The sequence below is a fragment of the Arachis ipaensis genome, chromosome B5, assembly GCF_059453495.1.
Source record: "Arachis ipaensis isolate K30076 ecotype BB chromosome B5, ASM5945349v1, whole genome shotgun sequence".
Taxonomy (NCBI): domain Eukaryota; kingdom Viridiplantae; phylum Streptophyta; class Magnoliopsida; order Fabales; family Fabaceae; genus Arachis; species Arachis ipaensis.
This window is the reverse complement of record NC_142440.1, coordinates 148,464,238-148,478,208: the sequence shown is the minus strand read 5'-3', so window position 1 is coordinate 148,478,208 and position 13,971 is coordinate 148,464,238. Positions and strand designations below refer to the sequence as shown.

General features: G+C 34.8%; 1 pseudogene; it reads right to left on the bottom strand.

Annotated features, from left to right (window-relative positions):
- Window positions 1-2,322: 2,322 nt before the first annotated feature.
- On the bottom strand, window positions 2,323-6,113 carry LOC148566183 (zinc finger BED domain-containing protein DAYSLEEPER-like; annotated as a pseudogene).
- Window positions 6,114-13,971: the final 7,858 nt, after the last annotated feature.

Sequence of the window (13,971 nt, the reverse complement as noted above, 5' to 3'; positions counted from 1 at the left end):
ATATATATTACTTTTTATTTGTCTTGTTTATTTTTTACTCCAAAATTAATCCCACAATTATTAATATGCCTAATAGTTTGAGTTATTGCACATACATTGTTAAATTTTTTACTTTTTTTTATTTTATCTAATATTCTTTATTTGGCTCAATTTCATTTTAATTTGATTTTCATTTTTAAATTTACTTTGACATTATTTTATAAATTTATTTTTTCTCAATTTTCATGTATTTTTTTTTAAAAGTAAACAGCTCAACACAATAGTAGTGGAGCAGCTATATCCATCAACAAACTAAAAAAACATACAAACTTAACAAGAACCACAACAACACGAAAACGATCTCCATGTCATCTCTGGTATAAACATCAACAACTAAAGAGATCCCCACCGCTCCACTCATTAGCACTATTCGAAGACATGTTGACAATTTCTTCAACTCCTTTGCTTGTGTGCTGAAAGATCCGCCTATTCCTTTCCAGCCATAGGTTCCATACGATCGCGCAGAAGCACCTCAACTGGTGATTACGCTCTTCCATCCTCCTCGGTTCTTCTGTCCAACTAAGAAAATGCTCTTGCTGAAATCCAAGCACTCCACACCTGCCAAGCAAATACGCACCCTAGAAACAAGTGATGTACATGTTCCACATCATTATTACAGAGAACACAAATAATATCTTCCTAACTGATGATTCCAAATCGGCTCAGCCTGTACTTTGTATTCACTCTTCCTGTCAGAACAAACTAGACAAACAGCTCCACTCTAGGCGGAACCAGCCCTTTCCAAACAGTCCTAGTGAAGCTGTAACTAGTTACCTCCTCTGGGATCAGTTCCTCCTGCATCACCTGCACAAATGAGTTAGTTGTAAAAACACCTCGCCTATCATATTTCCACACCACTTTGTCCTCTCTGTTATGTACTAATTTCACAGGTCTCAAAGCCTCATGCAATTCACTCAGAAGTTCCAAATCCACCCAAACCCATCCCAAAAACCGCATTCCCCTATAACAGATCCACATTGGTTTGAGACAGAGAAGAGCCTCGGGAAGCGATCCTTCAGAGATCCTCCGAGCAACCATACATCCTCCCAAAATCGAGTTCGACGTCCATCACCAACCTCCATGGACAAGCCTGCAACCATCTTATCCTTTAAATGTTGATTCATGATTTGTAACTGGCAAATATCCTTCCATGGTCCTCCTCTAGTAGGCAGCTCTTGAGTTGACAGTAACTCATTGGGATTCAGATTATTACAAGAACATACGACCTTTTTCCATAGTGGGCACTCTTCCTTTATAAATCGCCACCACCACTTGAACAACAACGCTGTGTTACGAACCAAAGCATCCCCAACTCCCAGCCCACCTAGTCTCTTAGGCGCCTGCACCACTTCCCACCTTACTAATGCCATACCAGTCCTACCTTCTTCCGTACTCCACAGGAATATTCTTTGTAACGAGATCAATTTCTCAGCAACCGCTTTCGGCATCTTGAGCAGGCTCAAATAGTATACTGGCAGACTGTTCAACACTGATTTGATAAGTACCAACTTTCCAGTTTTGTTTAGCACCTTAGCTTTCCACAAGCTGAGTTTCTCCTTCACCTTGTCTATTATAGGCTTCCATGTCTTCACCAACCTTGGATTAGCTCCTAGAGAGATTCCAAGCTATTTAACTGGAAGGGCATCCTCCTTATAACCCAGCAAGTTACACATACGCTCGACCCACTGCTCCTCACAATTAATTGGAATCAGGCTGGACTTATCAAAATTGATACTCAGGCCTGACATCAACTCGAAGCATCGCAGAAGCCTCTTGTAATTCTTAATAGTCTCCTCTTCTGGTGGGCAAAAGAGGATAGTATTAGGGGTGTTTGCGGTGCGGTTTGGTTCGGTTTTGAAGAAAAAAGTCATCCGATCTGAACGCTTAATTTATGTGCGGTGCGGTTTGGATTGGATGAACTTTTTTTGGAAATCCAATCCGATCCGATCCGATTACAAGCGGTTTAGATCGGTTTGGATCCGCAGTTTTTTAAATACAAAATAATAACTTAATTTATAAAGTTATATAACCTGTCCAACAATCCATCATAATAATAAAGCACAATCCAACGTAATAATAAAACAAAAATTCCATAAAACATTATAAACCAACATGTCCAATTGTCCAACAATCCAACATATTCAACAAGTCTTGATAAAATAATAATTCTTCAGCATCAAAACAACTAAACAAGTCTCAACAACACAAAATTAAATAACATAGCAAAGTCTTAATAAAAACATAACATAAAAAACTCCAAACTGAAAGTTGAAGCACTGATCACTAATCAGATTCATCACCAGAGTCTTCTTCATCTATTAGTTGAGGAATTGGCTCAAGTTCTACAATAAATGTAATAAAATAAATATTAGTAAGTTAAACATATTATCAAATAGTAAAGTTAATCACTATGTGAAGATAAAATAAAACATAATATTAAAGAACATTACCTTTCTCAAGTTTTTCAAATTCTTCAAAAGACTCCTCAAGGTCAATTAGCAATGAATTGGCTCGAAACCAATTTTGTGCACAAATAAAAGCTTCAACAGTTTTTGGAGTAAAAGAGCTCCTATATTGATTAAGCACTCTACCTCCAGTGCTAAAGGCGGATTCAGAAGCAACCATTGACACCGGCATAGCTAGAATATCCTTCGCAATTTGACTTAGAATAGGATATTTGTAATTGTTAGAGCTCACTTTCCACCAAGTTAAAATATCAAAACTACTTGGATCAACTGGTTTCTCTAAGGACTCCATGAGATATAAATCCACTTCATTTGTGTTGACATTCTCACTTGCTTGTACATATTTTCAAATGCTGCCGCAAAGCGAACATCATCAAAGGAACTATCATCCATATCCACATCTTGGCTGTGTTGTGCAGATTGGTGTGCTTGATCACTATTGAGAGCAACCCTATAGCTGTTAAACAAGTCATTAAATACTTCCTTCACCTTACCACATAAGAAATCAGCATCCTCCTTCTCAAACAACCTTTGAAAACTCCACTCAACAAACTTAATCTTGTATCTAGGGTCAAGTACCACAGCAACAAAAATAATCATATTCATGTTCCTCAAGTTACCCCAATATTTATCATGCTTAGCCTTCATTTTTGTAGCCATACCCTTAAGTAATATGTTATTACTATCAGCCCAAGTCTTCAAAGAACTAAGAATTGAACAAAAGTGATGAAAATATGAAGAAGAAGTCACAAATGTAGAACCCGAGACTTTTTTGGTTACATCAAAAAAATCTTCAAAAACCTCACAAAACATCTTGCATTATCCCAATCTTCATTCTTTGGAATGCCCCCTTGCATCATTACAAACTCAGCATCCCTCTCACTTAATCTCTTGAAGGCCTTTTGAAATTTTAAAGCACTATCAAGCATTATGTAAGTGGAATTCCACCTAGTGGGACATCTAATTACACACAAGAGCAGTTTTGGATTCTAGCCTCTTTAATGCAACTTTTAAACCTATCCATACGACTAGGAGAAGCACGGACATCTAATAGCATTTCTAATTTTACTAATTGAAGAATGCATATCCTTCAAACCATCATTCACCACCAAGTTCAAGATATGAGCACAACACCTAACATGCAAATGTTCACCTTTTAAAGGATGTGAATTCCAATCTTCCATTCTACCTTTCAAGTAACAAATGGAAACATCATTTGAACTAGCATTATCAACTGTGATGCTAAAGACTCTACTTATTCCCCAATTCAAAAGACATTTTTCTATCTTCCTACCAATTGTTTCACCTTTATGATTCGTGATGAGACAAAAATTAAGAATTCTCTTTTGCACTTCCAATCTTGATCAATAAAATGTGCAGTGAGGCAAAGATAGTTTAGATTTTGTACAGAAGTCCAACAATCAGTGGTCAAACACACACTTTGATTTGAGTTTATAAAGACACTCTTCAACTTATGTTTTTCATTCATGAACAAGTTCCAACAATCCCTAGAACTGAAATTCTGCCCGGAATATGGAGTTTTGGCTGTAAAACACTCATGAAATAACGAAATTCCTCCCATTCGACAAATCTAAAAGGCAACTCATCTATGATTATCATTCTAGCAAGAGCTTATCTACATAAATCAAGATCAAATGATACAGCAGTCAAACAATTACCCAGCCCATTTCCTTCTTCTTTTTTAAGTTGCTGCATAACAAGTGTTTTTTGTGTGGGATCAAGTGAATCTTTTGGAAATTTTCTACACTGACTCAACAAGTGACTTTTAAGCTTACTAGTACCATTTTTATGTGAATCAGCCGCATAAGATGCTCCACACCACTTACATATAGCCCTAGGTTTGGGACCACTATCATCTTTTTTAAAATGCTCCCAAGTCCAAGATCTAGGTCTGACAGGTTTTTTAGTGTTACCTGTACCTTGTTCCTCAGACTGGCCAGGATTAGGTGACTCATTAGCAACATTTGCTTTGCCTCTCCTCCTCTTAGATCTAGTTCCTTCATTGTTCTGATCACTGTGCGACGGCAGTGGCGGCAGTGATGGTGGTTGTGTCTGCGTCTGAATTTGTGGCTGCAATTGTTGCTGTGGAGGCGGCATTGACTCTGACTGTCCTGAAGATCTGACTGATTCAAAAGTGGATGGAGTAGCACTGGTAAATCCTGGCTCACTACTTTGAACATCCTGTGATAACAGAGAATAATTAATCAGTTTATGTTATTTCAATATTTTTCTCAATTAATTAACATATTGAGTTGTTACCAACATACACATTACACAATAAAAAAATTACCTCAGGATATGAAGCTGACATTGTTGACCTTCGAATTAAAAGCTAAAAACAACCGAACAAATATAAAATCTGCAGAAGATAAAAAAATAGAATTCAATTTCAATCAACAAGAACAAAATACTTAATTTAATACAAAGTTTAACCAATTTTAATAACAAGAATAACAGTACAACAAGAACAAAATAAAATTAAAACACAGTTTAACAAGTAAAAATTAAAACAAGTAAAAATTAAAGCAAGTAAAAATATACATTGAACAGTTTAACACAGTTTAACACAGATTAACAAGTAAAAATTAAAATTAAACAAAATCTTAAAACAACAGAACAAAACAAAACAAACAAAAGCAAGTAAAAATATACCTTGAAGGCTTGAACAGTTTAACACAGATTAACAAGTAAAAATTAAAATTAAACAAAATCTTAAAACAACAGAACAAAACAAAATAAACAAAAGCAAGTAAAAATATACCTTGAAGAAGAGGCGGCAGTGGCGCCACCGAGGGGAGAAGGCGACAGCGGCGTCACCAAGGAGAGGAGGCGACGAAGGGCATCATTCAGAAGAGGAGCGGCGGACGGCGTCGGTGTGTGTCAATGAGAGTGACTGAGAGTGAGTGATGTTGTGATGGTAAGAGTGAGTGATGTTGTGATGGTGAGAGTGAAGAACGAAGACTAAGAGAGTGAGAGAGGGCAGAGGGGTTTCTTTCTTTAGATTAGAATTTCAAACATTTGGGGAAGCGGCGCTACTAGTGTGCTACGATAAGGGTATTATTATTATTATTATTATTATTATTATTATTATTATTATTATTATTATTATTATTATTATTATTATTATTATTATTTTTGTAATATATGCAGTTCGGTTTGGTTTTGCAGAGTGGAACCACAAACCGAACCGAACCGCAATAAAACCGATCCAAAATTTAAAAAATATCCAAAATAGAGCGGTTTAATTCGGTTTTCGGTTTGGATCGATCCCGTTTCACAGTTTTTTTTGGACCGATTTGGATCTGAACACCTCTAGATAGTATCATCAGCAAACTAAAGGTGTGACAACGCTACACTATCTCTACCAACCAGCAAAGGTGATATACAACTATTTCTCACTGCTTCTCCAATCATTCGATGCAGCACATCCATAACTAGTACAAACAAAAACGGAGATAGTGGGTCACCTTGTGTCAGACCTCTTTCCATGTTGAAAGGCTTAGACGGCGAGCCATTTATCAACACCGACAGAGATGCAGTAGCTACACACTCCATAACCCACGCTCTCCATTTATGTCCAAATCCCATCTTCTACAGCACAATGTTCACGAAACTCCACTTGACCCTGTCATATGCTTTTTGGAAGTCAAGCTTGATTATGGCAGCCTCTTTTTTCCTCAGTTTAAGCCAGTTAACTGTTTCACACGCAATAAGCGCCCCGTCACGGATTTTCCTTCCCTGTACAAATGCGCTCTGGGTCTCTCCTACTAATGCTGGCATCACTGATCTCATCCTCCTATCTAGTACCTTCGAATAAACCTTATACACACATCCCACCATACTAATAGGTCGCAAGTCTTTAATCTCTTTCGCACCTATGAATTTAGGTGCCAGCGCCACCCAAGTAATATTGATGATGATTGATTTGAGTAAAGTAAAAAAAGAGTTGTCCAAACTTAAAAGAGACTCTTGACAATAATCTATTAAAAACACATTCAATAAACTTCACACATATACATATTACTCTTATGACACCTTTAAATTTATGGCATTTTTATTTAGGTCACTTTTTATAGACATAGGCTCAATTTTTGTATAAGTAATTTTTCTTTATTTTCTTATACTATGATAAAATTTGTGATGTATGTCATTTGTCTAAGCAAAAATAACTACTTTTTTCTAATAATTAAAACAAAGCTAATGGCATTTTTAATTTTTTACATTTGGATATTGAAGGTCTTTCTGTCAAAATTCAATTCATAATCATAAATATTTTTTAACTATTATTAACGACTTTAGTTGTTTCACTTGGGTCATCATGTTAAAAATCAAAGAGTGGAGTTTCAAAACATATTAAGGATTTTGTTGCTTTTGGTAGAAATCCAATTTAATTTAAAAATTAAAACTATTCATTTTGATAATGGTCCTAACTTTTTTTTAATAATTTTTTTCATCAAAGAGCATTCACCAGCGTAGTTGTGTTAAAACTTCCTAATAAAATAGACGAGTTAAATGTAAACATTAACATATTTAAATATTTTTCGTGCTCTCATATTCCAATCCAATATTTCACTTAATTTTTGCTCATATGTTGTCAATCACGTTTTTTCTAATAAATCATGTTCCATCTCTCCTTTTTAACTTTAAAACTCTTTTTGAAATTTTATAAAATAAGAAATTTGATTATAATGATCTCGAAGTCTTTTGGTTGCTTATGTTATGTATCAACTAGGGTTCCACATGAATCGAATAATATTTTCATATTGACAATATTTATCCGCATTCGATTCATATTTTGCGGATATTATCCAATCCACATAATCATCAGATTTGATACACTTTGATAGCATCGAATAGAGGATATTGCACTTATATCCACAAATCTGATCCACAGATTTGCAAATATGCACACTTAATACATAAATAAACAAATAATTGAATAATATAAAAAACAAAGTTAAAAAATTAAAAACTGTAACACCCTAACTTTTAGCACCTCATAACCGTACTAAAAGTTCGAGTGCTACTTACCTCTAATCCTTTAATTTCTTACTATATTTATTTAATATTGAGCCTTTGCAAATACAAACAGAAACTTTAATCAAGAAAAACGACAAGTTACTCTTAATCACTTAATTACAAAGATATATATATATATATATATATATATATATATATATATATATATATATATATATATATATATATATATATATATATATATATATATATAGACTTATTCGAAAATCCTCAAATACAAGTCTTTTCCCTCTGAAAATTTTCAGAACAATAAATGAAGAGGAAAAAATAAAATCTAAGATTACACCAAAATCTAGAAAATACAAAATATATATGTATAAAACTCTGTGGACCGGTCGCGGCTCCTTGCCAAGGGTTTCCTGAACCTGTCGCTAAAACATAAGATCTGTAGGGGGTGAGAACGTCGCCTCGCATGTTCTCAGTAGGGTAAGTGAATGCCATAAGAATATAGAATAAAATACAAATAGTTAATTCACGTCCCAAAAATAATTTTCTCTATTAAATCCTTAAAATTTTTTCCTGGGTATTATTTAAAACCAAGCCCTTTCTTTAAATCACACTACTTAAATAAAAGTCTCTGTCACGTTAACAGTTCATCAGCCACAGGCAGCATTCATCAATACATACTAAATTTGCAATATCAACAAAATGTCCAATTAAGTACACAAGCAAGTCACCAAAGCAAACAACACAATCACAGAAAAATTGAATAAACAACCACAATCAAATGCAAGTGCACAAACAATATGATGCATGTATGTCCTAAGCAGGCCATGAGCTCATGCATCGGTTGTCTACCCGCAACCCAACGTTACTCGGGGCGAACCCCGAATATGGTTTCTTTACAGTGTCAGTTAGGCACAATTATCATCATGGGCGAATCCATGTCAGTTAGGATATCTTGGCATCACAGTACGAAACAGGCTATCAGTTAGGCAAACATTCCCGCATTAGCAACCTTAGGCTATTAGTTAGGCTGACACTTTCGCATTAGCAGTTTGGCACAAAAGCCCATTCAACATATAATATGCTATCAGTTAGGTAGACATTCCCGCATTAGCAATCTTAGGCAATCAATCAGGCAGACACTTCCGAATTAGCATTCGGCACAAAGGCCCATTCAAACATATAATATCCAATTATCTTTTCATTCCTAGTTTCTTATTCCTTTTCTTTTATCGTACCTCTGCATCACCAAATAATCAATCACACCTCCGTATCACCACATATTTATTCACACCTCCGCATCACCATATTATTATTCATACCTCCGCATCTCCAGAAAGGTACACTTTTGGTCGCTCATCTCTCATAACATCAAAATACTTAATTCCTATGTATTTAAGCTTCTTTAACATTTAATCAAGATAAAAGTCATTTTCTTAATAAACCTAACTCAATTCATAATTTAAAACAAAATCTTTTCTCAATAGATTGAACTTAAAATATTATACTTTTCTTAATAAATTGAACTGGAAACAAGAATCTTTTCTTAATAAATCGAAATCAATTAATACAATTCTTAAATCAAATTTTCTTTTAAATAACGCTTTAAACAAAGCCTCGATGTTTTATCAAAATTTCTGCAGCATTTCTTCTAAAATTCGGACTTTGCCACCCTTCAAGGTCCCAACCTAACCACCTTTCAAACCCTTTCTAAAACATTTTCAAGTAACAAATCATTTTCAATAATCGCTCCGTTCAAAATATCAAATAAGTTTTCAATAATCAAATCGTTTTCTTTAAAGTTAAGTCTTTTTCTATTTCAATAAAAATTCAGCTCCTTTTCAAATCTTTTGCTATTAAAATAAAAAAAGCCGCACATTTATTCAAACTTTACAAAATCTCCCGACCATGTTCTTTTTACATTTAATATTAACCAAAGCCATCTTTTCGTTTATTTTTACAAGAACTCGGACAGAACCTCCCTTTAAAATTAGCTTTCACCATCTTTATGGGCTCCTTCACTTTCATAATTTTTCAATTCATATGTCATTTAATCAAGGCATAAACATAAAGTATTTCCAGCGACAATTCAAACCCGTTCATCAAACTCAATCAGTCCAGACAATCACAATTTATTTATAATTACTCAATAAACTTTATGGCATTATTCTTAAATTAAAAACTATTAATAATAAAATTTCCTACCTCCTTATGAAATCAAAACAACGAAAATTTTGGAAAAATTTTCTGACCGAGCTGCTGAAGAAAAAAAACATCAGAAATCGTCTGTGCCTCCTAAAACTCCAATTGGCCGAACTCAAGAAAAAGGGAAGTTATGTCACGGTCATCAGCTTTTACCGAACAAAAATAATGCCAATGTGTAGAAAAGAAAAATACGAACATTTTTACCAGATTACATTTTTTATTAGAATTACGAATAGCAAAAAATCGAAGTCGAAAATCATGGAGGTTTTCACGGTTTTCTCTCCCTCACCGTCGGTCACTTCCTTCTCTTATCTCTTCATATTGGTTCGGTGGTGATACTAATGAAGGATGGATAGGTGCTTATATGTGTGTATATATATGTGTGTGTGTAAACAAGTCACGTTTGCCTTTTCTTGATTTTTGTTTCCTTAATGGCTTAAGCCAAAGAAAAGAATCAAGGAAATTAATATTAAATAATAATACTAATCAAAATGTCATAGGTTAACAAGATGAAGGTGGCATATGTGCTCATTGTATATATATTTATACATGCATATAAAACCACATTTGATTTCCTTTTTACTTTGTTCCTTTGGCTTCGGTCAAATAAAGAAAACTAACGGTAATGATATAATAATAATAATAATAATAATAAATAATAATAATAAATAATAATAATATTATTATTATTATTATTATTATTTATTATTATTATTATCTTTTTTAAGATATCTCATTATAATAGAAATTATTTAAAAATTTTAATAGATTTTAAATTCAAAATATTATAAAATTTAATTTAATTATTTTAAAAAAAATAATTTTTTTAAATAAAATTATTAACAAATATAATAAATCGTAAATCATTCATCGTTTGATTTTTAAAATCTGGGATCTTACAGAAATTCTAATCCAATAATCATACAAAGTATTTGACATTATTATGTTCTCTCTCACCCAATGACTTAGACTCCCCTCTCTTCTCTTCTCTTAGTCTTAGAGCTCTCTGTTGATCGAAAAATATTTTCGATTAAGACAAGTTAGTTCGAAGTAGTAAAGAGGTCGAAGATATAAGTAGTTCTTGAAAAGATGCACGTGCAAGCCCGCATTGGCTGGAGGTACTCGATGCGGATTCGATTTCGAAATATTTTATCGAATCAAACAGGTCAAACCAGTCAGGTATTCGAAAGAAGTAATCGAATGAATTATTTCGAAGAGAAGATCGAGCGGTTATGTGAGTAGGGAAGTTGAAGACATTCATCATGTGGAGAATTTATGAGTAACCGTTTAATTAGCCAATGATCGGGAACGGTTACCAAGGAGTGCGCATTCAAGGTTGTGTTTTTGTAATTAACTGTCAGTTACAAAAGTGGATTATAAATACTAGAAAGTTTTAGGGAATAGAGGTCGGAACTTTAACTCAGAAAATACTCAAGCACACTCACATGCCAGAGAATTCCTGAGTCTGCGATCGAGTTATTTTTCAGTAGGGTTCCTTCCATGTTTTACTCTTTCAATTTATTTTCTTGTAAACTTTATTTTTCAAGCAAGTTTATCTTCCAAGTACCATTTAATTTCAATGTCCAATTTATATTTCTGCACTTTTAATTTCATGTCAAAGTCCTTTGACTCACTCAAAGGCACTTTATTGCTTTCTTTTATTTTCAACGCAAATCTTTCAATTTCAATCAATTTACCTTTCGAAATTGTATGTTTTAAACTTCTTTATCCTTTTACAAACCTTTATTTATTTGTCATCTCGATACACATCTAATCGAAGATACTTTGATGCACTTTTAGAAAACTGGTACCTGCACAGAGGAGTAGGTTTCGCTCCTAGACCACTAGATATCGAACCACCATCGATTTGCTAAAAATCGACAAAAATAATTGGCACGTCCAGTGGGACAGTTTTTAAAATTGAAGTGTGTCAAAAAGTTGTTATATCATTCGGTGTATGCGATTGAGAAGTGGGAAAATCATTCACATGGTTGATGAAGTGTCGAATGTGAATGGTGGTTCTTCCACCAATGATAGCATACCAGTAATTGTACAACAAGCAGACATGACGTCACGTTCGGAAAGTACAATTGGAAGTGAAAACATAGCAGTTACAACCGCGCAAACTAGGAATGTTGGACGCAATATTCGTCCACATAGTACTCTACCACCAACCCAGCCTCCATTAACTGCTGGTTGGCCTCCTTATGGTCTTCCTCCAGGTTATGTTCCACCAGTGGGTAATTTTGTGCCTCCCATTCGATTTGGGAGTGTAAATGGAGGAAATAATTCCCAAAATCCACAACAACATTCCGAGTACTCTCGTGATTATAATGTGGGCTCTACTTCGAATGCTGCTAATTCGATGGCAGTATATCGATAGCAAGTAGAAGAAAATCATAATGACTTGGTCAATTTGCTGACTCAACAGATGACCACAATTCTAAATCCTATGATGGCTGATCACGAATCAAAATTCGAACGTCTTGCTAGACAAGTCAAGCGAATCGCTTGAATCGTAGATTATGAGGAAGGTGAAAGGCATAATGCCAGGAGAAATAATGAAGGATTCAAAAATATATTTTAAAACGAAAAATAATGCTTTTGATCGAGAAAATCCTCATGTAATTCCTCGAGGTCAAAATGCTGATGACTTTCTAGCCAGATTACGTGCTAATCATGGCGGTGAACGTTATCAAGTCACCAGAATTGTAGAAGAAGTGCTCAATCGAGTTGGTTTGAATGTCAGTTTCATGAATCGACCTCACTTTGTGTCTGCTTTTCTTCAAGTTGTTCAAATGGCCGAAGTGCCAGGGGGTGAAAAATCTAAAAATAATCACAAAGTTTATAGGGGAACTTGGAGAGTCAACCACTGAACATGTTACTCGATATTTGGTCGAGATTGGAAATTTAGCCAATGATAAAAATTTGAAAATGAAGTTTTTTCCTTCTTCATTAACGAAGAATGTATTTACTTGGTTTTCGAATCTTAGAACAAATTCGATAACGACATGGAATCATTTAGAAATTGCTTTTCATGCTCAATTCTATCAAGGGGAAATGAATGTGGCAGTTACTGATCTAGTGCCTCTGAAACGTGAAGATGGTGAAACCATCGACGATTATATGATACGTTTCAAGACCGCTAGGAGTAGGCACTATGTTTCATTGCCTGAGAGTGAAGTGGTGAAAATAGCAACTATGGGGCTAGGATTTTATATGCGTAGAAAGTTGCTTAATGTACATATCCCTGATTTAGCCCATTTGGCCGAAAAGGTTTGCCAGACTGAACTTATGAAGAAAGAGAAAGAGAAATATAGGAGTGAGCAACGATCAAAGAGTAAACATTTCATTCGAAAAGAAAAAGTTGCTTATGTGACTATGAAGTCCTTAGAAGAGGAACTCAATTTCGAGACAGAGGTCGATTTGGCCGAACTTAAGAAGGCCCCCATATGTCTGTTCCTTACTTAAAAAGCTTCCTAGTAATGAAAAGTCGAATGATTCAAAACTAAAAAGTGGAAAGAAATACAGTTTTGATATTTCGAAATCTAATCAGATTTTCGATGTGTTGCTTAAAGATAAATAGTTAATTCCGCCTGAGGGCAGAACTTTACTTTCGGTGAAAGATTTGAAAGAAAAACCTTATTATAAATTTCACCAAGCAACAAGTCATTCGACTAACAGTTGTGTTCGTTTCAGGGACTTAATTCAGGAAGCAATAATGGAGGGACGGTTGAAATTTGATGATGGAAAGAAAGAAATGAAGGTTGATGTTGATCCCTTTGATGCTGGGGCTAGTTTCGTCGAACCATGTTTCGAGGTGAACATGGTAGGAATGTCTTATGATTTTGATGTGGCTCTTGATGATTTCGAGTTATAAGTTCTATCGGTGTATCCCCGTGCGGGAGATGGTTTGTTGGACTTTCTGGTGCAGCAAAAGATTGAAGACTGGGACATATCTCTGTGTCCACGGTGTAATGCCGTTTTTGATGCTGAAGTAGCGGCAATTTTTGAAAAAGAGAGAATGAAGAAAGAATTAGCTCATAGAGAAGAACAGGTACGCCAGAGGCAACCGATTCAGCGTGTCGAAGGTTAAACCTCTAAGGCCTCTCAGCAAAATATGGTTACACCTTTGAGCCGATCTCAGGCTATAGGTGTCCAATGGATTCAGAACTGTCAAGAGTTCCAGAAGCGGGATGCCCTTTATCGACACAATCCACAATGGGGACATCGAGGACCTCCTCGAAACCAATAT